Source organism: Hemiscyllium ocellatum, chromosome 4 (genome assembly GCF_020745735.1).
Source record: "Hemiscyllium ocellatum isolate sHemOce1 chromosome 4, sHemOce1.pat.X.cur, whole genome shotgun sequence".
Classification (NCBI taxonomy): Eukaryota; Metazoa; Chordata; class Chondrichthyes; order Orectolobiformes; family Hemiscylliidae; genus Hemiscyllium; species Hemiscyllium ocellatum.
This window is the reverse complement of record NC_083404.1, coordinates 44,907,597-44,924,521: the sequence shown is the minus strand read 5'-3', so window position 1 is coordinate 44,924,521 and position 16,925 is coordinate 44,907,597. Positions and strand designations below refer to the sequence as shown.

Sequence of the window (16,925 nt, the reverse complement as noted above, 5' to 3'; positions counted from 1 at the left end):
TGATGAATCAATATTGCAAGTTCACTGTATAATGTGCAATTTTTCTTACAGTCATTCCTATTTAAATTTGTGTTTTTATTCTCAATTTGACAGATTCACTAGAAATTAAGTAAACCACTTCCTTTTTTATTTATTGCAGAAGTGGTCGAGGGTAACAGAAAATTCAAATGATGATTCATAGTTCCTTTCAGAATGGGAAGTTTTCTAAAAACAAATAGTTATTTTAATTCAAACCTTCTTGATATGTGAAGAACGAGCAATTTTTTTTTGGTCAGCAATTGGGGAGCAAAATTGATGTTATTGAACAGATTGTTCATGGTTCAGCATTGTAACAGGGAAAGGTTTATAGGAAATTTAATTCACTTCTACAATTCAAAGTTAACCATATTAAGGTAAGTGCATCATAAAATGTATTGTGTACGCATCACATGTAATGTTGAGAATAGGTAATGGAAAGCCCAGGATTATAATTAAGATCTTTTGTTGTCTATTAATAATTGTGGTATAGCATTTTATATTTCCATTTGGCACTAAAAATATAACAGAATCATGCTACACTATACTAAGGAATATGCTGTGAACCCTGCCGTAAAATAGTCTTCAGTTACTTAAAGGAAAATGATTTTATTTCAGGAATTAGATGATTACTGATTCATTTCCTTACTGCCCCTTGAGGGCAGTTATCCTTCCAGATTTACATGTTTTGTTTTGTCCTTATATTGAGCCTAGCAATGCATCCTGTATGATATCATTTTCCAAAATAAATATTGGCAATCTTAATCTTAAATCTATACATCGTCATAGGTATGCATGAGAAACAATGGAAACTCGGTCTGTTTCTGTGGTTGTGTTAACTGATCAGTTAATTGTGCAGGAGGTAAATGAGTAATCATTAATCTACTTTTGAAAATCTCAAATTCCCCTTTGTTTAACCCTCTTGGCTTTGCTTAATGTAATACATTCTAAGCAGCAGAATCAGAGACAGTTGTCTGCTTCAGAGCAGTATACCATGTTATTAGTCTTCATTTTAGGTTAAGTTTCATCTTATAGATGTGGTGGAGGGATGCAAAGCTAAGCAATTCTGGGGATTTACAGTGACATGTGCAAAATGTCACGCAGAAGCAGATGACAGACTTTGTGAATTATTTGAAGGCAAATCACTTTTATCATTGGTGCTCTCTTGTAGGGTGCTGTTAGATTAGTGTTAGGGGATTATAGGATGCTTCTGAAATAGCAACTAGTTTCCCAAGGGTGTAATGCATGCATGTAGTTAATAATCACCAAGATATGGCTGGAGTTTTAGTTAGTGTATTGATAGGCATCCTTTTCTTTTCCCTTTCCACTGTTTGAACTTTGACGAAAGATTATTATGTGGATAAATTGAACAGGAAGAGATCAGAGTACATTGACAGGAAGGACCACTATTAATTCTAAGTCTCAGTCCTTGTATTCTAAAGTGTGTGGAAGTGATTCTATAATTGAAGAGGAAGGATATCTTTTTGGCTGCGCAATTAAAGGCATTGGATTCCTATTATAGATGGCATTAGCCTGAATTAAAAGTCATATGTTGAATCTGTTTACTGGTACAGAACACAGTTTTATTTATTATCCTCTTTTCATTGACGTATGTTTGAGATATTTTTAGTTTAGAGCAAACTGGATAAAAAGGTGGGATAATGATTTAATAGATACTGCAAAGTTTTGTAGGATCCATTGTTCTGTGTTTGATTCTGAGAAGCTAACTAGACCAATAGATCTTAGTGAGTTTTGAGAAGATTTGTAAATAGGTCTGTAAGAATATAGTCAGCAAGAAACTGAGTGAACATTGTTGCAAAAAATATATTTCTCATTCTCCTGTGAACTTGTTGTAGATGGTACACTGCACATGTATTTGCAAATCATTAGTTTTTAAAACTTTAGTCTTCAATACTTGTATTTGCATGGCATCTTGGTCCGTGTAAAAGCTCCCTAGGCACTTCACAGATAAAATTTGACACAGACCCACATAAGGACATATGAGAACAGGTGAGCAAACGGTTTTTCAGAGGTGTAGATTGTCATAAAGGAAGAGAGGGAAGGCAGAGGTCTAGGGCACTGATGCAAATGGTAGAGAGTTGAAAATCGAAAGTGTATAGAATACCAGAATTGGAGGAGGGCAAAGACCTTGGAGAGTTAGAAATTTCATCATGGCTTAGAAAGAGGCCATTCAGCCCTCTGAGTCCATGCCAGCACTCTGCAAAACAATCCAGTCAATTCTGTTTGCCCAATCTATTCTTGTAACCCTGAAGCTTTATTTATTCAGACAGGACCTTACAGATGGACAAGGTGGGTTTTGGGAGACCATGGAGGAAATTGAAACAGGACTTTGTATAGGGTAGTATCTGTATAAAATGTGCACTGCACAATGAGAGTTCAGTGATGCTGCTGAAATAGACTGCTCTGTCCTGAATGGAGTCAGGCTTCATAGGTTTTCTTGCAGCTACCTGCATTCAAACTGAGCATTCAATTTGAAGCTTTGTAAACATTGAAAAAGCATTGAGGAATTCAGACATAAACGATTTGTTGCAAAATGCTCAACTTCTTGTTACCTCAAAGCTATGGCACTAATATGGCTGGTTTCATTAAGCTTCTGGGAATACGTCAATCCCAGGGCATTGCTGATGGGAGCACGGTGATATTAATTCCATGAAAGCTTAACGATGCAAAATGGTTGGAACTAACTACTGCCTAGCATTTGCATGTTGCAAATATTTGTGCTGTTTGTCAGCTCAAACCTGCATATAGTCTTAGTTTTGTTCCAGACACTTCTTTGTCAGAGGAATTGGGATTGGAGTAGGATAATTTGGGATTGCTAACAAATTCCAGACTTTGTGTAAAAGGGAAGGTTTTAACAAAATAGCTGAAGATGGGTTGAGGCCAGCAACACTGATCCAAGGAATACCTCCTCCGATATGTCCTCTTTCACTGATTGGCTCTGCTAGCCTTCCTCTGTTTCAGGTAGGAACCCAGTCACTGGAGAGTTCTCCCTTTGACCTCCTTGGGGCTGAGGTCAAAGGCAATGATCAATCCACCTCCATGCTCAATTCCGTCTTTTACATTGAAATAAAAATGGTGATGATTGCAGCAGTTCGGCCCAGTTAATGTTGAGGCAAATAAGCTGAATTGAAACTTTCTTACAGCACCGAACTAGGCCAGTTCGGTGCACTGCACCGGCTCTTTAAAGGAACCACCATGTTCAGTTACCTGTTGCCAATTTTTATCTGTAACTCCACAAGTTCCTTTTTTCCGTGGACAAATGCAATTTTCTTTTGAAATTATTTCTTGTATCACTGTTTCAGACAGAACTCCAGATCCCGAGAACAGGCTGAGAGCAAATACTCTCATCTCCCTTCTGATTTCAGTGACCACTAATTGCCGACTTTCTGGCTGAAGTGAATATGTTTTCTGGTGTTTATGATGCTGAGGAACTCAGAAACATGTCACGCAGAATAATTCACTTAATATTCTTGGCTGAAAACACTCCATCCTGCCTCATCCATTTGTGCTGAGCTTCACTACAGTTGAGAATATGAAAGTTCTTGGATTCTCTTTCTCCATTTAATTGTCTGATTATCCACTAGCATTCCTGCCTTGACATATTAATGCTACAAAGCCAAGATCCATTAGTTTTAAGGAACATTGAATCTTGTCTTTAGCAAGCTACTTTTAATTTTCATTGTGCAGCTAACACTATGTTGCAGTTAAGTAGAGTGATATCTAGGCTGGTTGGTCCTAGGATCTTATGCATAATGTTCTAGTACTGAGATGATTGGCCTTCAATAACCGCAGCCATCTTTCTTTGAGCTGGGTATGATTCCAACCAATTGAGTTTTTCCAGTGACACTAATTTTGATGGGTTCCTTCAGTAATCTCAGTAATAAAATTACCATAATGTCAAGGGGAGTTGCTCTTTCATCACCTCTGAACTTCAGCTCTTTTAGACCAAAGCTGTAATGCAGTCAGGAGCTAAGTAATCATAGAATCCTTACAGTGTAGCAGCAGGCCCAGCAAGTTCACAGTGACCCTCTGAAGAGTATCCTTACCCTGTCCCTGCGTTTCCAATGCCTAATCTACCTAACGTAAACATCTTTCGACTGTAGGAAGAAACCGGAGCACCCAGAGAAGACATGGGGAGAATGGGCAAACTGCACACAGACAATCACCGGAGGAAGGAATCAAACCCGGATCCAGAATCGAACCTAGGTTCCTAGTGCTGTGAAGCATTGCTCTAACCATGGACCTGCTAACCAGGCCATAATGGACCTGATAGAACACAAACAACATCAGTGAGCAGGTTATTGCTGAGCACATACACTTGGTAGCATTATTGACAACTCCTTCCATCACTTTGCTGATGATCAGTGTATATTGATGGGCTGTAGGTAGGCAGATTGAAATTGCCTTCCCATTTGTGTACAGGACATTCTCAGGCTATTTTCCAGATGTTTGGGTAGATGCCAATGTTGGTAGTTGAAACACAACAGCTTGATTAGAAGTGTGACTAATCTGGAGCACATCTTCAATATTTTTGCTGGAATGTTGTCAGGGCCATATCCTTTAGAAGTGTCCAGTGCTTCCAGCCATTTCTTGATATCAATTGAAGTGAATCATATCGGCTGAAGACTGGCTTCTGTGCTACTAGGGAGCTCTGGAGGAGACTGAGATTGATCATCACTCGGCACTTATGGCTGAAGATTGGTGTTTTGCACTGATGTGCTGGGCTCCACAATGTCATTCACAACTGGACGTGATAGGACTGAGGAACTTAAATCTAACTGATTGGTTATGGGATCACTTAGCTTTGTCCATTGGGTTGAGAGTGGGGTGCTGGAAAAGCACAGCAGGTCAGGCAACATCTGTGGATCAGGAGAATCGACGTTTCAGGCAAGGGCCCTTCATCAGGAATGAGGTTTGTGAGCCAAGGGATTGGAGAGATAAACGAGAGCGGGTAAGGCTGGGGAGAAGGTAGCTGAGAGTGAGACAGGTAGATGGAGGTGGGGGTAATGGTGATAGGACAGAGAGGAGAGTGGAGTGGATATATGGGAAGGAAGATGGACAGGTAGGACTGGTCATGAGAGCGGTGTCGAATGGAAGGTTGGAAGTGGGATAAAGTGGGGGGAGGGGAAATGAGGAAACTGGTGAAATCCACATTGATGCTGTGTGGTTGGAGGGTCCCAAGGTGGAAGGTGAGGTGTTATTCTTCCAAGCGTTGGATGGTTAGGATGTGATGATGGAAGAGGCCCAGGACCTTCATGTCCTTGGAGGAATGGGAGGAGGAGTTGAAGTGTTCAGCTATAGGGTTAGTTGGTGTGGGTGCCCTGGAGATATTCTCTGAAGCACTCTGCAAGTAGACATCCTGTCTCCCCAGTGTAGAGAAGACCCCATCGGGGGCAACAGATCAATAAATGACATTGGTGGAGGTGCACATAAAACTCTGATGAATGTGAAAGGCTCCTTTGGGGTCTTGGGTGGAGGTAATGAGGGAGGTATGAGTGTAAGTTTTGCAATTCCTGTGGTGGCTGGGGAAGGTGCCTGGAGATGAGGGTGGATTGGTGGGAGGCCAACTCTGATTGGTCGGTGACCCTTGTTGATTGAGACTTCCTGAAATTTCAAAGTGCTCCAACTTTCTTCCCATCACGTGGCTGACAAGGAATCTGCCTCACATTTACCCGAGGCTCTGAACTTGAGTTGGAAGAATTTGCAGAATTACTCAATCTGTTTAGAGGAATGTCTAGAGTAATTCACAGGAAACGCAGCAGGAATTCATCCCAAGGAAGAAGAAGCATATAAAGGATAAGGATGAGACAACCAGCAAGAGGAGAGTTTAAGACCCAAAGGCTCACTCTCAAAGTGAAGGGGTGACCCTTTAGAACTGAGACAGGAAAGACTTTCACAAGCCATAGGGTGGTGAATCTGTGGAACTCATTGCACAGGGGCTGTGGAGATCAAATCAATGAGCGTATGAAGACAGTGATTGATTGATTGATTGGTAAGGGGATTAAGGGTTATTGGGAAAAGGCAGGAAAATGGGGGTGAGATACATATTAACCATGATTAAATGGTGGAGCAGGATTGATGGGCCACGTTCTACTCCTGTATCTAATGGTCATAGCCATGTCATGAACACATTTTTCTTGGCCATCAAATCCTGAGATGGGGCTCAAACCTAGAACTGCTGTCTCACAAGAAGGGACAGTATTATCCATCACATCATAAAGGCCTCCATTTAATAAGTGCCTTGTTCTGTTCTTACATAATTGCATGTTGGATGACCTCACATTTGCCTGCAACTGAATCCATTTGCCACTGTTCTGTTTACATTATCTATCGAATAGTCTTTCAATCTATCCCTTTAGACTTTGTTAAGAACAGAATTGAAAACCAGCAAATTGCAAATGTATTGTTTTTAATAGAAAGCTAACTTTTGGGTTTTTGGCAAGAGTCAGACAGGTAAGGAGAAACCATTTTTCTGTTGCAGGTTGTAATCTGGAACATGTTGCAAGCAGATTCAGCTGCAACATGCATCGATACATTTTAATTTCGACTTTTACTGAATTGAAATTCCACCAACACTTGGCTCCAGAACGTTACCTGTGTCCCTAGATTACTAGCCCAGTGATAATACCACTAGGCCATTGTTACCTCATAACTCCATCTAAGAGCCAGCATAGACATGATGGCTACATCGTTGTGCTGTAAGATCCTCTAATTTATAAACTGCACTTGGTCCAATTTTCAGATCAGTCCAGTTTGTAAAACAAATTATGAACTTTGGCACACAAAAGGATCTTTGAATTGACTTTGTGAGCATTTGGATAGGATGAACATTTCTACCAATTTGCAAAGTTATGGTTTGCTTCGGGTATGTGTTTGCAATTTCTTCAGCCTCGGTAAATCACTTTATTAGTACGAATAGTCTTCTCCAGTCGCTGACGGTTTTGGTCAGCTGTTGGCAAGCATTTGGGGTTTCTATGGAAATGTTTTTCAATGCTGAATTGCTATACTGCAGTGCAGCAAACGGAAATAGGTGGTGCTTGATGTCTGTTGCCTTTTTTGTTATAATATGGGAAGCACTGGCACCATCATAATGACATCCTGTTTAAATTGCAACTTTTTGTTCCTAAAAGCTTACAGAGCTGGGAATTCCGATAAAACAGAAAGCAACTGTTTCTCGTTGACCTTGAAACTTGTTTTTGTTTCTGTTGGCACAACTGAAAGAAATGTTTTGAGCAAAGCTGACAGTACATCGCTTGTAGTAATTATAGGGTCTTACGATGCAGACTGATAGCTATTTACATTTGTGCAGGATCAATGTTGCTTTGCAGGATAAGTAAGTGGACCTGCCATTTCTGTACATTTTGTTTTCATTTTATGGTACAGGATGTTAAATCATTTAAGCAGCAGACCACATCTGAGCTGGTAGAGATAAATTGGAAACAACATGCCACATGTTATATGCACTGGGATGCTTTTAAGAATAGAATCAGTGACCATGATCTGAAGGCACAGAAATGGGAAACAATTTCCCCCTCATTTACAGGGCTGCGTGCATTTATACTAGTGATTAGTTTCATTACATGGAAGTAACAGCACAGAAAGTTTAGCCCAACTGATCCATACCGGTATTTAAATTTCACTCATCTCATTGTGAAACATAAAGTTAACATCAGTAAAATCAGTACTTGTCACATAAAGACAAATAAGTATCAGTTTTCGCAATCCCATTTTCAGAAAGACATTTTGCAGTCATGAGAGTGATAAAGTTTGTCAGCTGACTGGAATTCCTACCCTAAACCTCATCTCCATTCACTCTCTTTCCCTTGAGTATGTTCTTTGAAAGCTTCGACCAAAACATCTGGTCACCTGTATTGACACCCCAGGAGGTATCAGGACTCAGTAACCAGGACTTGAGACTCCAGTGGGCCCCGCTGTGCTCTCATCCGGGGATGGGAACAGTGCTTGGGTCAGGGGTGGTGGATCAGAGAGCACCACAGGGTCCCGGGATTTCTGAGTTTGACCCAGAGCTGTGTAATATTTAATTACGTGGTTCAGTGTCCCATCGTGTTTGATTGTGCTGCCATGTTCTGTATAAATATAATTCCCAATTGAAAGGCAGATGCTGAACCGTTATGGGAAGCACCATTCTTGTAATGTGCCTTAAAGATCTTGATTACCTCTCAGCTTAATGTATGACAACAATCTGGATTTTGTGTTCAATTTTGTGCTTGCACTAAAAAAATCCAGGAAAACAATGGAGACTTTATATTGTGCATTGTCAATACAATGTAGCATATTGCTTTCACAGTCTGTAACTACTTGGTTGCAAATAATGCATAATAAATGCAGGTTTACCTGTTATTTCTCAGTTGTTTCTCAATGAAAAATGCTAGTTGTACTAACAGTAATGTTTGCTGTTTCATTAAGTTAGCATGTTGCAAGGGTGAATACAATTTGCATTTACATTATATGGGATATGGCTGATTAGTTGTCATGGAGTTCGGATTTCTGTTTCCATGTGGAACTTTAGACGGTAATATGAGACAACCCAACTGGTTCACATTGTTATCTGTGTACTAAATTACTAGTTTTACATTTAACCCATTTTGCAGCACATCACGGATTACTTCTTATCTGTAGCACAGAAACAGGTCATTCGGCCTAACAAATCTATACTAGTGCATCTACTTCTGACATGCTTGTCTCTCCTTTCTTCGTCAAACCCGACCAGAATATCCCTCTATTTATTTCCCTCTTTTGTATTTACTTGACTTCATCTTAAAACCATCTATACTGTTTGGCTCAACTACTTCACATGGCAATAAGTTCCATATTCTCACTGCGCCAGTATACATCAATATATTAAAAATTCCAGTATTGATGCTGAAACTCTTTGACCATTTAGCGCCTGTTCCTAATTTAAGAATAATAATGATGGGATGAGGGAGGAAGCATATTGCTGTTCTTTTTTGAAAGAGAATACATCAAGATATACTAAAATAAAATATAAGTGGTAGTCATGGTGCAGACCACTTCAGGTTTGGCATGTTGTGCTATTGAGTGGAACAGTACTTTAAGATAGGCATATGGATATGAAGCAATAGTTCCCCTTTATAAATGTACCCATGCAAGGGATTTAATGAGAACAGGACCCCTACATTTTAGTTTAGCATATTTAAACACTTACTTTGTGGTGATACTAACCCTGCAGAAAAGGCAGTTGAATGCTCTGCACACTGGAGTTTAAAAGCTTATTAAGATAAATTAAAGGCAAGCTTGGGATTCACCTCGTTAGAAATCAGATTGGATACATTTTCCAGGAGCTGAGTAGTCGTCATGTTCAGATCACATACCCAACATTTCAGCCTTGTCTTAAATTGGCCTTTTGGGTGTCCACCAGCAATGCCAATCCTCCAGGATCAATCTGGAGTTTCGAGAAATTGAAGATTAATCTCCATGGATACTGCTACAAACAGAAGCCCTGAGAAACATCAAAGAGGCATTAAAACAAAATATGCTTTTTAAAGTTGTATTTGTACCGTACTATTTGATTTAAAAAATATTGGAAATCAGTGGGTAAGGGAAGAAAGGTTGTTTGAATGACAATCAGGCATCATCCAAACAACTAACAAGGCTGTTCACTTTCTAATTGATGGTGAAAATACATTGATGTGAGGTAATGGTAATGCCACTGAACTAGTAATCAGGGAATTAGTAAAGCAGCTTGTGGAATTTAAAATCAATCAATAAATCTGGAGTCTAAGACCGGTCTCCGTAATGGTGACCATGGCAACTATTTATGTTTTTCTAAAATCACATTCATTAGTAATGCCCTTTAGGGAAGGTAACCTGGCATTCTTACCTGGTATGATCTTCATATGACTCCACAATAACGTGCTTGACTCTCAACTGCCTTCTCCAATGGCATAGCGTGCAGTTGAGTTTAGTGGTTCAGTTAAGGAAGGACAAGTAATGTTGATCTTGCCAGTTTTACCCACATCCCATGAAAGAGTTTGGGGGGGGAAAAAGGAATTTTTCAGTGAAGATTGGCATATTGAATGACCAGTTGCAAGATTTTGGGGATGGTCAGTTGGATGCAAGAGGCCATGTAATTAGACCTCCTGGGCTTTGTCCAACCATAGCTGGCAATCTCAGTTCTGGCAATGTAATTCTGGCAACTCAGATTCTGAGTGGATGACCTGAGGCAGCTGACATCAGCTAAACCCTGGAAAGGTGAGCTTTTCTGAGAGTCAACTGATGGCATTCGCCTGCAATTTTGCAGTGGAGCGAGGAGTGGTATTCTGGGACATTCTGATTCTATACCAAGGGAAGTGGTAAGTTGTCTTTAATGGCCATATTTTGAACAGAGAAGTCCCAACTCTCTAAGCTTAATCTGTCAGTTAAGAGCTATAAAATTACTGCTCCGATGTCTCTATATCAGTCACACAGTGAATGAGGTCTTATAGTTCATTGAGTACTTAATAATCTGTGCCTGTTTTTATCTTAATAAACTTCAGCTCTACCCTCAAATAGAAATTAGATCTGTGTTTTTTTTAAAAGTCGGTTGATCTTTTATCTTGATCTATTAAACTTTTCTGAGGAGGCAACTCACATTGCAGTAATACCTTTGTAAGACAAGCAATAATTTTTGTTGCTGGAAAAACTGCAGTTCTTTTGCTGCTCTAGTACTCACCTGACTGAACCCACTTTGGTAAATATGACTTCATCTAAAATTCAGCAATTCATATCCTAACTCCATCAAATCATCCATCACCCCTAGGTCCATTAACCCAGTCTGACAGTGCCCCTGTTCAGAGCTCATAGGACACCAACCTGGCTCGTTCTGTATCTTTATTGAACTAGGTGTAATATAGATACTTGCTGTGAGTGCCTTATGGTAGAAATGACTACTGGAAGCAAAGATGCAAACTAGTACAGTATTACTTTTCTATCTAAGACAGCCTCAATTCCAGCCTTCTGATTCCTAATCATCTCCACTTCTGCAAAGCCCCCAACCCTACAGTTGTCTCCAATTTTAACCTCGTATCCGTTGCCAATTTTCACTGATCCCCCACTGGCAGCCATGCTTGCCAATACCGAGACAATTAATTCTGTGGTTAGATGGCTGATGTGTGGTTCTGAATAAAACCAACAGTTTGGATTCAATTCATGTTCCAGATCCCATAGATTCAGGATCTCCTTCTGAGATTTAAAACCACCAGCAAACTGCCACTGGCAAAATGGCCTAAAGAAACAGCTCAAGTCAAAGTGACACCAGACAAAGGGTCAAGGACTGTCTTTAGAGCACTAGTGGAATGGAACGGGGTTACTTGGTTTGTCATTTATTTCAGCATGTAATTCTACATCACATCCATTTTCAGTAGCCAATCGAACCAAGGATTGGGCGTTTGATTGCTCCATCACTTGCCTGAAGACTCAATCCTGTACCTTGGGGTTCCTTTCCTCATCATTATGACGATAAGTTGCATGCAGTCTTGCCAATTGGATGAAATACATTTTTAAACCTTTCCAGATGCCTCAAGGGTTACTGATCTATTTCTATTGGGTAATTTTTATGAATAACACAATAACAAAATTATAATATGCTTTGATAATGTTACATGTTCACCTGTAAGAAATTGAAAAGAACTTTTTTAAGGAAGTTACTATTAAGGTAGAAAAGGGTAAATGAGATACAGTATCTTTGGGTTTTTGATAGACATTTGATAAGCTGCTCCATCTTATTGAAAGCTTTGAGAGGAAGATTCTCGAATAATAGCGGATTCAGAGATTATAGGGAAACAAGTAAGAAAGAGACATTGAGGTCAAGGTCAGATAAGTGATAAACTTACTCAAGGACAGAGCAATCTCAAGGAGCTGTATGGCCAACACCTGCTCCTATTTCTTCTGTCTTTCATCTGTCCATCTTTCTGTAATGTCATATACAGGGTTATATTGAGCCCAGTATGAGGCTGCATTTCCATACCAGTCCTGATCTGCAGTCAGAACTGTGAATCATTACGGCAATGAAACAGAGATGAGTCCCTTCCAGATAAGATATATTGGACAGGAGAAGTCCTTACAACATGTGTCACTGGAAATGCCTATTGGGTTCAGGTTACAAATAGTCATTAGACTATCTGGAGATGAAAGATTTTTCAGATTATGATGTAGATCTGAGGTAATTTAGAATAATTTATTTCTTATCCTGAAAAGACACTTTTTAGTAAATGTACAGATAAAGAAATTGCTAAAAACAGCAATTCAAGTTAACAAGGCCAGATTCATTTCAAAAGAGAATTGATAATCAGTGAAGCTAAAATTGTGTTAAATGCTGTTTCGACCACAAAAGGGTAAAATGTTTGTGGATGTGAGTGCCATGTGCCATTTGAGGCTCCCCGTGCTGCTGGTGAAATTTTGCCTTTAGTGGGAAGTTATCCACACCACGTGTGAGGCTGCTTGGTGAAGCTTGTCAACTTTTAGTGAAGTGAGGTGCCAACCCAATCGCAGCAAAGCCCTGATCTCAACACAGCTCCAGTTTGCTCCAATGTTACAATTCGGAGACCTATTTGTGCTAACACATCCAGTGATGTAGTTGGAACTAGACAGCCAGTAGCCTTTGAGCTCTGTCCTCCTATATGTGCTTGGAGGCCTCTCAATGAGTCAGTTAATGTCCTGACAGCCTTAAGATTGTTTTAGTTTGACCCAGCCAAGAAGAGGTGCTGTTGTTCCCAGGTTTTTAGGGATCCATGTAAAGTTTCACCCTGAGAGTACCATGTATCATTTTGGCCTTCATCATCAACAGGCTATGGAGCTGCTAGAGAACATGCCACAATGATTTACAGGGATGACATCATTACGCAAGCATTGTAACTAAGATGGAATATTGAACTGTGTCTGTTTTTTTTCAGAAAGGCCAAGGTTGGGAGTTGACTTTAAAAAAAACTCTTCAAGGTTATGGAAGTGGTTCAATAGGGTAGACTCAGGAAAAGTGTTTCCTCTTGTGGACAAGGAGTTGTAAATACAAGATCATTACTAATATGTCCAATAAGGCATTTAGGAAAATAAAGTGTTCATTTTAAGAGTGGTGAGAATGTGAATTTACCATGGCTAGCAGTTGTTGAGAAGAATAGTATGGATGAATTTAAGGTAAATTGAGTTGAGTACATGAGGGAGAAAGGAATAGAAGGTACTGTTGAAGAGATGAGATGAAATTGAGTGGATGGAGGTTCATCTTGAGCATGAACACTTGCCGGACTACATGGTTTCTTTGTAGGCTCTGAATTCAATGTAATTCAATGTAGAACATTATAATTTATTTTTCATTTATTGGCTGCAATTATAAATACTAATTGCCTCAGTTTACCACTGGTAAGAGAGACTTTGTAATATTTCCTGTCAGGAAGCTGGCTGTGGACATTAATCCTGACTGTTGAACTCTGGAGAAAATTAATCACTGAAGTGAATTGACAAATCCAGGTCATTTCTTGATTTTGAAAGATGGGTTTATAAGTCTGTAATTATATAGCACTTGCTTTTATGTGTACAATCAATCTGGGAGTTTTTGAAATTGAAAATAAAATATCAATTTTAATTCAGGTTTTTGCATTGCCCAGTTATTTAGCTCATGTTGACATGATTTCCTCTTTAGTTCTACCCACTTTGAACTTGTCATGTTCTTATCAACCATAGTTTTGTGGGCACGTGCTTTCATTGAATCAGAACGTGTGGATTCAAGTCCCACTCCCAGGACTTGAGCTCATATTTCCAGGTTGTCACTCTCAGTGACAGTAGAGAGGGAGGGCTACATTATTGAAGACACTGTATCTTGGGATTTCAAGGGTTTTGATTAAAAAGTGAGGTCTGCAGATGCTGGAGATCAGAGCTGAAAATGTGTTGCTGTTTAAAGCGCAGCAGGTCAGGCAGCATCCAAGGAACAGGAAATTCGACGCTTCGGGCATAAGCCCTTCCTGATGAATGGCTTATGCCCGAAACGTCGAATTTCCTATTCCTTGGATGCTGCCTGACCTGCTGCGCTTTAACCAGCAACACATTTTCATTTCAAGGGTTTTGACCTAGCAACAGTGATGGGATTGGAATTTTATTTCAAGTCAAGTGAGTTTGAGGTTTGTAGGTGAAGGTGTTCATGTGTATCGACTGCCCTTGCCCCTCTAAGTGATAGAGGTCAGGGATTTGGAAGATGTTATTGAAGGAGGCTTGGTGAATTGTTACAGTGCATCTTCCACATGATGTGCACTGCTTTCACTGTATGTCAGTGTTGGAGGGTTCAAGTTGGAGTGAATAATTCAAGTATTAGATGGGGTGCTAGTTAGATGCACTGCTCTGTCTGGTCATATTTGCCACCTTAGATACAAAAGATCCTTGGCATTATTTTGAAAAAGAACAAGAGAATTCTTTCCATTAGAGTCATAGGGTCACACAGCACGGAAACAGATCCTTTGGCCCTACTCTTCTATGGTGACCAGGTTTCCTCAACTGAACTAGTCCCATTTGCCTGTTTGTAGCCCATATCCCTCCAAACATTTCCTATCCCAAGAGTCCATACCGACCTTCCGAAGAGTATCCCACCCAAACCTATTCTCCTACCTATTACTCTACATTTACCCCTGACTAATGCACCTAACCTACAAATCCCTGATCATTACGGGCAATTTAACATGGCCAATTCACCTAACTTGCACATCTTTGGACTGTGGGAGGAAACTGGACCACGAGGAGGAAACCCATGCAGACACAGGGAGAATGTGCATGTTCATGATGAGAAGCATGTCGGGTGATCAAATGGTGATTTCAGTTTTATTTTTAGTTTCTTCACCAATTTTAACATTTGTCTCAGCTGACATTGAGCAACAATGGAAAATTCCGAGCTACAGTTGCTGACTTAGGCTAGCATCCAACTTAAGGAATGATTCTTCCCCAACCTGAAATTAAATGAATCCTTAGCAGATTATGTTGAACTTCACATATTTATTTATACTGTGATCATGATTATGTTGCTATTCCTATAAAATGACAGAGAAGTTTGCAGTTCAGAAATAGCCCAGTTGGTCTGTGCTTCACATGAATCTCTTCACAGGCCTGATTTAGCTGACCTTATCTGCATATCTTTATTACATGATCCATCATGAACTTATTTAACTTCTTAAAAGCACCCATGCTATTTGCTTCAAAATTTCACCGTGCAGTGGAAAATGCCAGTTCCCTATCATTCTACGTAACTGACTTTCATATGATTTTTGTTGTATTGTCTAATATGAAATGTAGGGAGTCTGCTTTTAACATTGCCCCTTTTAGCATTATTTTGCTTTAATGTTGCCAAGTTATTAGAACCGGAAATCTCGTGAATGTATTAACAGTGTTTATTTCCAAACATTACCTGACTTGATTGGCACCATTTTAGTGCGACCTTTCCCTCCCTCTCTCAGGTTCAGCCATTCAAATTCAGGCTAGTCCCCATGATACACTGCTGTCTGAAGGGTTCTTTAGGATCCAAAACACCCACTGGAGCTGAGTTTAAAAGAATGAGACCTTTTTGAAATGTATAAGATTCTAAGAGAACTTCACAGAGTAAACGTAGAAAATGTGCAAAGCTCCCAAACAAAGGAACGGGAGCATTGTATATATACCCATATTTACTCAGGAGACCCCCTCCAGGGCCCAGGGCTTGAGAAATCTAACCAGCCCAGTTAAACAAATGCCCTAGTTAAGATAATTGACAAATCTATATCCAAATAACTCAAGTAGGGCTGCCATGTCTTATAAAAATGGTCTGTTGTGTGGTGCACCATGTTTGTAAAAAAGTCTAAGGGAATGTGCTCCATAATTAATTTCTGCCATCCCAGCAATCCTGGCGGGTTCTCAGACACCCAATTCATTAGAATATTCTTCTGTGCACAGTATGCAAGAATATTAAGTAGTGTCTTCCCATGTCCATCTAAAGATGCTAAATTCAGTTGACCCAAGAGGAGAGATATTGGGTCTACTTTGACTTCAGTCCTCAATACCCTCCCTATCTCTCCCCCCACAGCGCTCCAATAAACACGGAGCCTGTGGCATGTCCAGAAGCAATGTGTAAGAGTACCTACACTTATTTTACATTTGGGGCACACTGAAGATGCCCCTTTTTAAAACTTCGCCAGATGGTCTGGTGCCAGATGAGCCCTGTGCAGAACTTTTAACTGCGTAGCGCATGTCCTATTACAGATTGAGATCATTCGAGTATTCTCCCGTATGTTCTCCCATGTTTCAGAAGAGATCTCCACTCCGAGCTCTTGCTCCCAGACCTCACATAACCGGTTAATATCCTGCCAGGCCCTGTCACCCAGCAGGTGATAGAGGGCACTAACCGAAAGGGTACTTGTGGAACATAGCAACAACCTCTCTGTATCAGGGCTTATAGGGCTTAGAGAGAAGCATAGTCTTCTTCTGGATGAAATCCCCAACCTGAAAGAAACGAAAAAGATCTCTGCTGGATAACCCGTATTTGCAGCTCAGTTGCTTAAAAGACATCATAACCTCCCCCTCAAACAAGTCTCCCAAACAAGAAACTCCTCTTGCTGCCCATAGTTTGAACGCTGAGTCCATCATCCCTGGTCGGAACCCTGGCATGCCAACTATAGGTGTAAGTGGTGAAGTCTTGGATAAACAACTCTCACTCTGACACATCACCCTCCATACCTTAACTGTACTAATGACAATGGGGTTCCGGCAGTGGTCCATAACTGTCTTCATCTTATCCATGAACAATAGGTTAATAAGAGGGCACTTTGCCTGGGAGGCGCGATATCCAGACATATTGAGTTTGGATCGTTACCTACCCAGTCGCAGACAAAGGACAGCAGGGAACTCAATTGGTACCCCCTGATGTC

General features: G+C 40.2%; 1 protein-coding gene across 2 annotated transcripts in view; it reads left to right on the top strand.

The window, feature by feature from the left end:
- Positions 1-16,925, top strand: part of znf516 (zinc finger protein 516) — a 152,189-nt gene that overhangs the window by 27,018 nt on the left and 108,246 nt on the right. Inside the window, exon 1 of one of the 2 annotated variants that reach the window (XM_060823115.1) lies at positions 6,000-6,028. The exons of the other annotated variant lie outside the window; for it this stretch is intronic. The gene's annotated coding sequence lies outside the window, so the exon portion shown is untranslated. Of the gene's footprint in view, positions 1-5,999; positions 6,029-16,925 lie in introns of those variants that run through there. 2 annotated transcript variants of the gene reach the window in all.